General features: G+C 50.6%; 2 non-coding genes across 2 annotated transcripts; both read right to left on the bottom strand.

Moving 5' to 3' along the window:
- Positions 1-1,874: 1,874 nt before the first annotated feature.
- Positions 1,875-1,947, bottom strand: trnat-agu (transfer RNA threonine (anticodon AGU)). The gene has a single exon. It is a non-coding gene; the product is annotated as a tRNA-Thr (tRNA).
- A 10,256-nt stretch (positions 1,948-12,203) lies between these two features.
- On the bottom strand, positions 12,204-12,276 carry trnat-cgu (transfer RNA threonine (anticodon CGU)). Its single transcript has one exon. It is a non-coding gene; the product is annotated as a tRNA-Thr (tRNA).
- Between the last annotated feature and the right edge of the window lie 2,382 nt (positions 12,277-14,658).

Here is a 14,658-nt window from a genome sequence, read left to right on the forward strand (position 1 = left end):
GTTTGGAAACAGGCCATTCCGCCCAACGAGCCGCTCAGTGGTTCGCACTGCTGCCTCACAGCACTAGGGACGCAGTCACGATTCCAGCTTTAGGGGACTGTCTGTGTCGAGTTTGCACAGTCGCACAGAGTCTGCGTGGGTTTGCTCCGGTTTCCTCGCAAGTCGGGTGAATTGGCCATTTTAAATTGCCCCTAGTCGTAGGTACATTATTCAGAGAGAAACGGGTCTGGGTGGGTTGATGTGGACTTGTTGGGTTGAAGGGCCTGTTTCCACACTGTCGCCAATCTAATTTATTCTAATCTCGTCAACACCGACCTGCAGAGAGCAATCTACCCAGACCCATTCCGCACACTGCATCGTTGTACATTGAATGCTGACTAATCCATCGAGCCCGCACAATCACCGTACACAATGGGACAATGAAGCATGGCCAATCCCGCAGAAGCTGCACATCTCTGTAACCGGAGCAGCCGGAGCAAACCCACGCGCGCACGGGGAGAGAGAGTGTTCAAACTGTCCAGACGGTGACGCGAGGGCTGTTACCCAATCAGACAAAGGTTCGCGATGGCCGCTCGCCCGGCTCCATAGCTCAGCGGTTAGAGCACTGGTCTCGTAAACCAGAGGGCGTGAGTTCAAATCTCACTGGGGCCTCATCGCATTTATCCTGGTTGCCAGGCCAGCCCGCTGTCAGTCTCAGTGTTTGCTATGCGACTGACTAGTATCATGTTCGATTCTCGAATCGCCTCGCTCAACGCCTCTTTATAGTCCAACCGGCTTCATCGGAAGCGCGAGCGTTCACCCCAACCACCCGAGGAACGAGTCGCGCTCCTGAATAACCCTGTTGGCCTGATAGCTGCTCGTTTTGTCAAGTTGAGCTTTTCCTGCAATTTCTGTTTTTGTCACTTAGAGCGTTCAGTTGAAATCCAAAAACTTCTTTCTTCTGCAGGCAAAGAACGGGGCGGTGTGTGTTCACCGATGTAAGTTTGAGATCGCTGACCTCAGTCACTCCAAGCGACCGAATGACCATTCCCAATTATGTCTCCCGGTGATTCTCTGATATCACAGAAGCATAGGATCCCTCCCGTTGGGAAACAGTTTGGACTTGTTGGGCTGAAGGGCCTGTTTCCACACTGTCGCCAATCTAATATATTCTTATCTCGTCAACACCGACCTGCAGAGAGCAATCTACCCAGACCCGTTCCGCACACTGCATCGTTCTACATTGAATGCTGACCGATCCACCGGGCCCGCACAATCGCCGTACACAACGGGACATGAAGCATGGCCAATCCCGCAGAAGCTACACATCTTTTGACGGGTTTGCTCCGGCTGCTCCGTTTACAAAGAAGTGTAGCTTCTGCGGGATTGGCCATGCTTCATTGTCCCGTTGTGTACGGTGATTGTGCGGGCCCGGTGGATTAGTCAGCATTCAATGTATAACGATGCAATGTGCGGAATGGGTCTGGGTAGATTGCTCTCTGCAGGTCGGTGTTGACGACTTTAGAATAAATAAGATTGGCTACAGTGTGGAAACAGGCCCTTCAGCCCGACAAGTCCAAACTGTTTCCCAGCTGGAGGAATTCTATGCTTCTGTGATCTCAGAGAATCACCGGGAGACATAATTGGGAATGGTCATTCGGTCGCTTGGAGTGGCTGAGGTCAGCGATCTCAAACTTAAATCGGTGAACACACACGGCCCCGTACTTTGCCTGCAGAAGTTAGAAGTTTTTGGGTTTCAACTGAACGCTCTAAGTGATAAAAACTGAAATTGCAGGAAAAGCTCAACTTGACGAAAGCAGCAGCTATCAGTCCAACAGGGTTATTCAAGAGCGCGACTCGTTGCAGCTGGCCTGGCAACGAGGAAAAATGCGATGAGGCCCCAGTGAGATTTGAACTCACGCCCTCTGGTTTACTAGACCAGTGCTCTAACCGCTGAGCTATGGAGCCGGGCGAGCGGCCCGCCCGCACTCTTGTCTGATTGGGTAACAGCCCTCGCGTCACCGTCTGGACAGTTTGAACACTCTCCCCGTGCGCGCGTGGGTTTGCTCCGGCTGCTCCGGTTACAGAGATGTGCAGCTTCTGCGGGATTGGCCATGCTTCATTGTCCCATTGTGTACGGTGATTGTGCAGGCCCGGTGGATGGGTCAGCATTCAATGTACAACGATGCAGTGTGCGGAATGGGTCTGGGTAGATTGCTCTCTGCAGGTCGGTGTTGACGAGATTAGAATAAATTAGATTGGCGACAGTGTGGAAACAGGCCCTTCAGCCCAACAAGTCCACATCAACCCACCCAGACCCGTTTCTCTCTGAATAATGTACCTACGACTAGGGGCAATTTAGAATGGCCAATTCACTCGACTTGCACGTCTTTGGACTGTGGGAGGAAACCGGAGCAAACCCACGCAGACTCTGGGCGAATGTGCAAACTCGACACAGACAGTCCCCTAAAGCTGGAATCGTGACGGCGTCCCTTGAGCTGCGAGGCAGCAGTGCGAACCACTGAGCGACTGGTTGGGCAGAATGGACTGTTTCCCAACTGGAGGGATTCTATGCTTTCTGTGATATCTGAGAATCACCGGGAGGCAGAATTGGGAATGGTCATTCGGTAGATTGGAGTGACTGAGGTCAGCGATCTCAAACTGAAATCGGTGAACACACACAGTCCTGTTCTTTGCCTGCAGAAGAAAGAAGTTTTTGCATTTCAACTGAACGCTGTAAGTGACAAAAACAGAAGTTGCGGGAAAAGCTCAACAGGTCTGAGACGAGAAATGAGAGGCGAGAGATGTCTTTTACTTCAGGGTAATGACGCTGGCGTTTCAGACATCAATTCCCAGGCACTTGACAAAAGCAGCAGCTATCAGCACAACTCGTCCATCCGGTGGTAGCGGGTGAACGCTCGCGCTTCCAACGGATCTTCGGTTGGACGACACACAGGCAAGGAGCAATTTGAACATGACACTCCGCAGCGTCATACCACAAGACTGAGGGGCCCCAGTGAGATTTGAACTCACGACCCCTGGTTTACAAGACCAGTGCTCTAACCGTTGAGCTATGGAGCCTATGATTAGGCGACACTGCCTGACTCAAAGCGCTTGGGACACAGGTTCCAATCGACTCTCGCGTCACCGTCTGGACAGTTTGAACATTCTCCCCGTGTGCGCGTGGGTTTGCTCCGGCTGCTCCGTTTACAAAGATTTCCCACTGTGTCCTACTCACCACCTGCTCTGACGCACTCATTTCCCACTGTGTCACACTCACTACCTACAGTGTCACACTCATTTCCAACGATGTCCCACCTATTACCTGCAGTGTCACACTTATTTCCCATGGTGCCCCTCTCAATATCTGCACTTTTACACTCATGTCCCACTGTGTACCACTCATTACCTGCACTGTCACACTCATTTCCCATTGTGTCCAACTCACTGCCTGCACTATCACACTCATGTCCCACTGTGTCCCACTCACTACCTGCACTATCACACTCATTTCCCACTGTGTCCCATTCACAACCTGCAGTGCCACACTCATTTCCCACTGTGCCCAAATTGCGACGTGCAGTGTCACACTAATTTCCCAATGTGTTGCTCTCACTATCTGCACTATCACACTCATTTCCCACTGTGTCCCACTCACTACCTGCACTTCACACTAATTTCCCACTGTGTCCCACTCACTACCAACACAGTCTCACTCATTTCCCAGTATGTTCCACTCACTATCTGCACTCTCCCACTCATTTCCCACAGTCCCCCTCTCACTATCTGCACTTTCACACTCATTTCCCACTGTGTCCCACTCGCTATCTGCACTATCACACTAATTTCCCACTGTGTCCCACTCGCTATCTGCACTTTCACACTCATTTCCCACTGTGTCCCACTCGCTATCTGCATTATCACACTCATTTCCCACTGTGTCCCACTCACTACCTGCACTATCTCACTCATTTCCCACTGTGTCCCACTCACTAAATGCACTGTCACACTCATTTCCCACTGTGTCCCACTCACTACCGACACTGTCACACTCATTTCCCACTGTGTCCCACTCACCACCTGCACTGACACACTCATTTCCCAGTGTGTCCCACTCACCACCTGCACTGACACACTCATTTCCCACTGGGTACCAGTCACTACCTGCACGCTCACATTCATTTCCCACTGTGTCCCACTCACTATCTGCAGTGTCACACTCATTTCTCTCTGTGTCCCATTCACTACCTGCACTATCTCACCCATTTCCCACTGTGTCCCACTCACTACCTGCACTGTCACACTCATTTCCCACTGTGTCCCACTCAAGACCTGCAGTGCCACACTCAGTTACCACTGTGTGCCACTCACTACCTACAGTGTCACACTCATTTCCCATGGTGCCCCTCTCAAAATCTGCACTTTTACACTCATGTCCCACTGTGTACCACTCACTACCTGCACTATCACACTAATTTCCCACTGTGTCCCACTCGCTACCTGCACTATCACACTCATTTCCCAATGTGTCCCACTCGCTACCTGCACTAACACACTCATTTCCAACTGTGTCCCACACACCACCTGCACTGACACACTCATTTCCCGCGGCGTACCACTCACTACCTGCACTATCTCACTCATGTCCCACTGTGTCCCACTCGCTACCTGCACTATCACACTCATTTCCCACTGTGTCACACTCACTACCTGCAGTTTCACACTCATTTCCCATTGTCTCCCACTCACTACTTGCACTGTCACACTCATTTCCCACTTTGTGCCACTCATTACCGGCACTATCACACTCATTTCCCACTCTTTCACACTCACTACCTGCACTGTCTCACTCATTTCCCACGGTGTCCCACTCACTACCTGCACTGTCGCACTCATTTCCCACTGTGTCCCACTCTAGACCTGCAGTGCCACACTCAGTTACCACTGTGTATCACTCACTACGTACACGTCACACTCATTTCCAACGATGTCCCACCCATTACCTGCAGTGTCACACTCATTTCCCATGGTGCCCCTCTCAATATCTGCACTTTTCCACTCATGTCCCACTGTGTACCACTCACTACCTGCACTATCACACTCATTTCCCACTGTGTCCCACTCACTACTTGCACTGTCACATTCATTTCCCATTGTCCAACTCACTACCTGCACTGTCACACTCATTTCCCACTGTGCACAACTCACTAAATGCACTGTCACAATAATTTCCCACTGTGTCCCACTCACAACCTACGCTATCGCACTCATTTCCCACTGTGTCTCACTCACTTAACTGCACTGTCTCACTCATTTACCACTGTATACCACTCACTACCTGCACTGTCACACTCATTTCCCACGGTGTCCCACTCACTACTTGCACTGTCACACTCATTTCTCACTGTGTACCACTCACTATCTGCACTATCACACTAATTTCCCACTGTGTCCCACTCACTACCTGCGCTGTCACACTCATTTCCCACTGTGCCCCACTCACGACCTCCACTGTTTCACTCATTTCCCACTGTATACCCCTCACTACCTGCACTGTCACACTCATTTCCCACAGAGTCCCACTCACTATCTGCAGTGACTCACTCATTTCCCACTGTGTCCCACTCACTACCTGCAGTGTCACACTCATTTCCCACTGTGTCCCACTCACTACCTGCACTGTCACACTCATTTCCCACTGTGTCCCACTCACTACCTGCACTGTCACACTCATTTCCCACTGTCTCCCACTCGCTACCTGCACTATCACACTCATTTCCCCCTGTGTCACACTCACTACCTGCACTGTCACACTCATTTCACACTGTGTCCCACACACGACCTGCAATGCCACATTCAGTTACCTCTGTGCCCAAAATACTACCTGCAGTTACACACTCATTTCCCAATGTGTTGCTCTCACTATCTGCACAGTCGCACTCATTTCACACTGTTTACAACACACTACCTGCACTGTCACACTCATTTCCCAATGTGTCCCACTCACTACCTGCACTGTCACTCTCATTTCCCACTGTGTCCCACTCACTACCTGCACTATCACACTCATTTCCCACTTTGTCCCACTCACTATATGCACTATCACACTCATTTCCCACTCTTTCACACTCACTACCTGCACTGTCTCACTCATTTCCCACTGTGACCCACTCACTACCTGCACTGTCGCACTCATTTCCCACTGTGTCCCACTCTAGACCTGCAGTGCCACACTCAGTTACCACTGTGTACCACTCACTACGTACACATCACACTCATTTCCAACGATGTCACACCCATTGCCTGCGGTGTCACACTCATTTCCCATGGTGCCCCTCTCAATATCTGCACTTTTCCACTCATGTCCCACTGTGTACCACTCACTACCTGCACTATCACACTAATTTCCCACTGTGTCCCACTCACTACCTGCGCTGTCACACTCATTTCCCACTGTGCCCCACTCACGAACTCCACTGTTTCACTCATTTCCCACTGTATACCCCTCACTACCTGCACTGTCACACTCATTTCCCACAGAGTCCCACTCACTATCTGCAGTGACTCACTCATTTCCCACTGTGTCCCACTCACTGCCTGCAGTGTCACACTCATTTCCCACTGTGTCCCACTCACTACCTGCACTGTAACACTCATTTCCCACTGTGTCCCACTCACTACCTGCACTGTCACACTCATTTCCCACTGTGTCCCACTCGCTACCTGCACTATCACACTCATTTCCCCCTGTGTCCCACTCACTACCTGCACTATCACACTCATTTCACACTGTGTCCCACTCACGACCTGCAATGCCATATTCAGTTACCTCTGTGCCCAAAATACTACCTGCAGTTACACACTCATTTCCCAATGTGTTGCTCTCACTAACTGCACAGTCGCACTCATTTCACACTGTTTACAACACACTACCTGCACTGTCACACTCATTTCCCAATGTGTCCCACTCACTACCTGCACTGTCACACTCATTTCCCACTGTGTCCCACTCACTACCTGCACTATCACACTCATTTCCCACTTTGTCCCACTCACTATATGCACTATCACACTCATTTCCCACTCTTTCACACTCACTACCTGCACTGTCTCACTCATTTCCCACTGTGATCCACTCACTACCTGCACTATCACACTAATTTCCCACTGTGTCCCACTCACTACCTGCACTGTCACACTCATTTGCCACTGTGCACAACTCACTAAATGCACTGTCACACTCATTTGCCACTGTGTCCCACTCACTACCTACGCTATCGCACTCATTTCCCACTGTGTCCCACTCACTTAACTGCACTGTCTCACTCATTTACCACTGTATACCACTCACTATCGGCACTGTCACACTTATTTCCCACGGTGTCCCACTCACTACTTGCACTGTCACACTCATTTCTCACTGTGTCCCACTCACTATCTGCACTATCACACTCATTTCCCACTGTGTCCCACTCACTATCTGCACTATCACACTCATTTCCCACTCTTTCACACTCACTACCTGCACTGTCTCACTCATTTCCCACTGTGTCCCACTCACTACCTGCACTGTCGCACTCATTTCCCACTGTGTCCCACTCTAGACCTGCAGTGCCACACTCATTTCCCACTGTGTCCCACTCACTACGTACATGTCACACTCATTTCCAACGATGTCACACCTATTACCTGCAGTGTCACACTCATTTCCCATGGTGCCCCTCTCAATATGTGCACTTTTCCACTCATGTCCCACTGTGTACCACTCACTACCTGCACTATCATACTAATTTCCCACTGTGTCCCACTCACTACCTGCACTATCACACTCATTTCCCACTGTGTCCCACTCACTACTTGCACTGTCACATTCATTTCCCATTGTCCCACTCACTACCTGCACTGTCACACTCATTTGCCACTGTGTCCCACTCACTTAACTGCACTGTCTCACTCATTTCCCACTGTGTCCCACTCACTTAACTGCACTGTCTCACTCATTTACCACTGTATACCACTCACTATCGGCACTGTCACACTCATTTCCCACGGTGTCCCACTCACTACTTGCACTGTCACACTCATTTCTCACTGTGTCCCACTCACTATCTGCACTATCACACTAATTTCCCACTGTGTCCCACTCACTACCTGCACTATCACACTCATTTCCCACTCTTTCACACTCACTACCTGCACTGTCCCAATCATTTCCCACTGTGTCCCATTCACTACCTGCACTGTCACAATCATTTACCACTGTGTCCCACTCACTACCTGCACTGTCACACTCATTTCCCACTGTGCACAACTCACTAAATGCACTGTCACAATAATTTCCCACTGTGTCCCACTCACTACCTATGCTATCGCACTCATTTCCCACTGTGTCCCACTCACTTAACTGCACTGTCTCACTCATTTACCACTGTATACCACTCACTATCGGCACTGTCACACTCATTTCCCACGGTGTCCCACTCACTACTTGCACTGTCACACTCATTTCTCACTGTGTCCCACTCACTATCTGCACTATCACACTCATTTCCCACTGTGACCCACTCACTATCTGCACTATCACACTCATTTCCCACTCTTTCACACTCACTACCTGCACTGTCTCACTCATTTCCCACTGTGTCCCACTCACTACCTGCACTGTCGCACTCATTTCCCACTGTATCCCACTCTAGACCTGCAGTGCCACACTCATTTCCCACTGTGTCCCACTCACTACGTACATGTCACACTCATTTCCAACGATGTCACACCCATTACCTGCAGTGTCACACTCATTTCCCATGGTGCCCCTCTCAATATCTGCACTTTTCCACTCATGTCCCACTGTGTACCACTCACTACCTGCACTATCATACTAATTTCCCACTTTGTCCCACTCACTACCTGCACTATCACACTCATTTCCCACTGTGTCCCACTCACTACTTGCACTGTCACATTCATTTCCCATTGTCCCACTCACTACCTGCACTATCACACTCATTTGCCACTGTGTCCCACTCACTACCTACGCTATCGCACTCATTTCCCACTGTGTCCCACTCACTTAACTGCACTGTCTCACTCATTTACCACTGTATACCACTCACTACCTGCACTGTCACACTCATTTCCCACGGTGTCCCACTCACTACTTGCACTGTCACACTCATTTCTCACTGTGTACCACTCACTATCTGCACTATCACACTAATTTCCCACTGTGTCCCACTCACTACCTGCGCTGTCACACTCATTTACCACTGTATACCACTCACTACCGGCACTGTCACACTCATTTCCCACGGTGTCCCACTCACTACTTGCACTGTCACACTCATTTCTCACTGTGTACCACTCACTATCTGCACTATCACACTAATTTCCCACTGTGTCCCACTCACTATCTGCACTGTCACACTCATTTCCCACTGTGCCCCACTCACTACCTCCACTGTTTCACTCATTTCCCACTGTGTCCCATTCACCACCTGCACTCTCCCACTCATTCCCACAGTCCCCCTCTCACTACCTGCACTATCACACTAATTTCCCACTTTGTCCCACTCACTACCTGCACTATCACACTCAGTTCCCACTGTGTCCCACTCACTATCTGCACTCTCCCACTCATTCCCACAGTCCCCCTCTCACTACCTGCACTATCACACTAATTTCCCACTTTGTCCCACTCACTACCTGCACTATCACACTCATTTCCCACTGTGTCCCACTCACTATCTGCACTCTCCCACTCATTCCCACAGTCCCCCTCTCACTACCTGCACTATCACACTAATTTCCCACTTTGTCCCACTCACTACCTGCACTATCACACTCATTTCCCACTGTGTCCCACTCACTACCTGCAGTGTCACACTCATTTCCCACTGTGTCCCACTCAAGACCTGCAGTGCCACACTCAGTTACCACTGTGTGCCACTCACTACCTACAGTGTCACACTCATTTCCAACGATGTCCCTCCCATTACCTGCAGTGTCACACTCATTTCCCATGGTGCCCCTCTCAATATCAGCACTTTTACACTCATGTCCCACTGTGTACCACTCACTACCTGCACTCTCACACTCATTTCCCACTGTGTCCCACTCGCTACCTGCACTATCACACTCATTTCCCACTGTGTCCCACTTGCTACCTGCACTATCACACTCATTTCAAACTGTGTCCCACACACCACCTGCAGTGATACACTCATTTCCCGCGGCGTACCACTCACTACCTGCACTATCTCACTCATTTCCCAATGTGTCCCACTTGCTACCTGCACTATCACACTCATTTCAAACTGTGTCCCACACACCACCTGCACTGACACACTCATTTCCCGCGGCGTACCACTCACTACCTGCACTATCTCACTCATTTCCCATTGTGTCCCACTCACTACCTGCACTGTCACACTCATTTCCCACAGAGTCCCACTCACTACCTGCAGTGACTCACTCATTTCCCACTGTGTCCCACTCACTACCTGCAGTGTCACACTCATTTCTCTCTGTGTCCCACTCACTACCTGCACTGGCACCTCATTTACCACTGTGTCCCACTCACTAGCTGCACTGTCACACTCATTTCCCACTGTGTCCCATTCACCACCTGCACTGTCACACTCATTTCTGACGGTGTCCCACACACCACCTGCACTGATACACTCATTTCCCGCGGCGTACCACTCACTACCTGCACTATCTCACTCATTTCCCAATGTGTCCCACTTGCTACCTGCACTATCACACTCATTTCAAACTGTGTCCCACACACCACCTGCACTGACACACTCATTTCCCGCGGCGTACCACTCACTACCTGCACTATCTCACTCATTTCCCATTGTTTTCCCACTCACTACCTGCACTGTCACACTCATTTCCCACTGTGTCCCACTCACTACCTGCAGTGACTCACTCATTTCCCACTGTGTCCCACTCACTACCTGCAGTGTCACACTCATTTCTCTCTGTGTCCCACTCACTACCTGCACTGGCACCTCATTTACCACAGTGTCCCACTCACTAGCTGCACTGTCACACTCATTTCCCACTTTGTCCCATTCACCACCTGCACTGTCACACTCATTTCTGACGGTGTCCCACTCACTACCTGCACTGTCGCACTCATTTCCCACTGTGTCCCACTTGCTACCTGCACTGTCACACTCATTTCCCACTGTGTCCCACTCGCTACCTGCACTATCACACTCATTTCCCACTGTGTCCCACTCACTACCTGCACTGACACACTCATTTCACACTGTGTCCCACACACTACCTGCACTGTCACACTCATTTCACACTGTGTCCCACACACGACCTGCACTGTCACACTCATTTCTGACGGTGTCCCACTCACTACCTGCACTGTCACACTCATTTCTGACGGTGTCCCACTCACCACCTGCACTGTCACACTCATTTCCCACTGTGTCCCACACACGACCTGCAATGCCACATTCAGTTACCTCTGTGCCCAAAATACTACCTGCAGTTACACACTCATTTCCCAATGTGTTGCTCTCACTATCTGCACAGTCGCACTCATTTCCCACTGTTTACAACACACTACCTGCACTATCACACTCATTTCCCACTGTGTCCCACTCAATACCTGCACTGTCTCACTCATTTCCCACTGTGTCCCACTCACTACCTGCACTGTCACACTCATTTCCCATTGTGTCCAACTCGCTGCCTGCACTGTCACACTCATTTACCGCTGTGTCCCACTCACTACCTGCAGTGTCACACTCATTTCACACTGGGTCCCACTCACGACCTGCAGTGCCACACTCAGTTACCACCCTGCCCAAATTACTACATGCAGTTTCACACTCATTTCCCAATGTGTTGCTCTCACTACCTGCACAGTCTCACTCGTTTCCCACTGTGTCACCGTCTGGAAAGTTTGAACACTCTCTCTCCCCGTGTGCGCGTGGGTTTGCTCCGGCTGCTCCGTTTACAAAGATGGATTTCAACTGAACGCTCGAAGTGACAAAATCTGAAATTGCAGGAAAAGCTCAACTTGACAAAAGCAGCAGCTATCAGCCCAACAGGGTTATTCAGGAGCGCGACACGTTCCTCAGGTGGTTGGGATGTACGCGCGCGCTTCCGATGAAGTCGGTTGGACTATAATGCGTCAGTCGCGTACCAAACTTTGAAACTGACTGCGGGCTGGTCTGGTAACGAGGGTAAATGCGATGAGGCCCCAGTGAGATTTGAACTCACGACCTCTGGTTTACGAGACCAGCGCTCTAACCGCTGAGCTATGGAGCCTGGCGAGTAGAAAGCCTGCACTCTTGTCTGATTGGGTAGCAGCCCTCGCGTCACCGTCTGGACAGTTTGAACACTCTCTCTCCCCGTGTGCGCGTGGGTTTGCTCCGGCTGCTCCGGTTACAGAGATGTGCAGCTTCTGCGGGATTGGCCATGCTTCATTGTCCCATTGTGTACGGTGATTGTGCGGGCCCGGTGGATGGGTCAGCATTCAATGTACAACGATGCAGTGTGCGGAATGGGTCTGGGTAGATTGCTCTCTGCAGGTCGGTGTTGACGAGATTAGAATAAATTAGATTGGCGACAGTGTGGAAACAGGCCCTTCAGCCCAACAAGTCCACATCAACCCACCCAGACCCGTTTCTCTCTGAATAATGTACCTACGACTAGGGGCAATTTAGAATGGCCAATTCACTCGACTTGCACGTCTTTGGACTGTGGGAGGAAACCGGAGCAAACCCACGCAGATTCTGGGCGAATGTGCAAACTCGACACAGACAGTCCCCTGAAGCTGGAATCGTGACGGCGTCCCTTGAGCTGCGAGGCAGCAGTGCGAACCACTGAGCGACTGGTTGGGCAGAATGGACTGTTTCCCAACTGGAGGGATTCTATGCTTTCTGTGATAGCTGAGAATCACCGGGAGACAGAATTGGGAATGGTCATTCGGTAGCTTGGAGTGACTGAGGTCAGCGATCTCAAACTGAAATCGGTGAACACACGCAGACCTGTTCTTTGCCTGCGGAAGAAAGAAGTTTTTGCATTTCAACTGAACGCTGTAAGTGACAAAAACAGAAGTTGCAGGAAAAGCTCAACAGGTCTGAGACGAGAAATGAGAGGCGAGAGATGTCTTTTACTTCAGGCGTTTCAGACATCAATTCCCAGGCACTTGACAAAAGCAGCAGCTATCAGTCCAACAGGAGCGCGACTCGTCCGCCCGGTCGTTGCTGGTGAACGCTCGCGTTTCCAAAGGATCTTTGGTTGGACGGCACACAGGCGAAGAGCAATTTGAACATAGCGCTCCGCAGCGTCATACCACAAGACTGAGAGACACCAGTGAGATTTGAACTCACGCCCTCTGGTTTACAAGACCAGTGCTCTAACCGCTGAGCTATGGAGCCGGGCGTGAGCGTGCCCTGCGCTAGTGGCTGATTAGGTAACACTGGCTGACTCAAAGCGCTTGGGACACAGGTTCCAATCGACCCTCGCGTCACCGTCTGGACAGTTTGAACATTCTCCCCGTGTGCGCGTGGGTTTGCTCCGGCTGCTCCGTTTACAAAGATTTCCCACTGTGTCCTACTCACCACCTGCTCTGACGCACTCATTTCCCACTGTGTCACACTCACTACCTACAGTGTCACACTCATTTCCAACGATGTCCCACCTATTACCTGCAATGTCACACTTATTTCCCATGGTGCCCCTCTCAATATCTGCACTTTTACACTCATGTCCCACTGTGTACCACTCATTACGTGCACTGTCACACTCAGTTCCCACTGTGTCCCACTCACTCTCTGCACTCTCCCACTCATTCCCACAGTTCCCCTCTCACTACCTGCACTATCACACTAATTTCCCACTTTGTCCCACTCACTACCTGCACTATCACACTCATTTCCCACTGTGTCCCACTCACTATCTGCACTCTCCCACTCATTCCCACAGTCCCCCTCTCACTACCTGCACTATCACACTAATTTCCCACTTTGTCCCACTCACTACCTGCACTATTACACTCATTTCCCACTGTATCCCACTCACTACCTGCAGTGTCACACTCATTTCCCACTGTGTCCCACTCAAGACCTGCAGTGCCACACTCAGTTACCACTGTGTGCCACTCACTACCTACAGTGTCACACTCATTTCCAACGATGTCCCTCCCATTACCTGCAGTGTCACACTCATTTCCCATGGTGCCCCTCTCAATATCAGCACTTTTACACTCATGTCCCACTGTGTACCACTCACTACCTGCACTCTCACACTCATTTCCCACTGTGTCCCACTCGCTACCTGCACTATCACACTCATTTCCCACTGTGTCCCACTTGCTACCTGCACTATCACACTCATTTCAAACTGTGTCCCACACACCACCTGCAGTGATACACTCATTTCCCGCGGCGTACCACTCACTACCTGCACTATCTCACTCATTTCCCAATGTGTCCCACTTGCTACCTGCACTATCACACTCATTTCAAACTGTGTCCCACACACCACCTGCACTGACACACTCATTTCCCGCGGCGTACCACTCACTACCTGCACTATCTCACTCATTTCCCATTGTGTCCCACTCACTACCTGCACTGTCACACTCATTTCCCACAGAGTCCCACTCACTACCTGCAGTGACTCACTCATTTCCCACTGTGTCCC

The sequence above is a fragment of the Hemiscyllium ocellatum genome, chromosome 38, assembly GCF_020745735.1.
Source record: "Hemiscyllium ocellatum isolate sHemOce1 chromosome 38, sHemOce1.pat.X.cur, whole genome shotgun sequence".
Classification (NCBI taxonomy): domain Eukaryota; kingdom Metazoa; phylum Chordata; class Chondrichthyes; order Orectolobiformes; family Hemiscylliidae; genus Hemiscyllium; species Hemiscyllium ocellatum.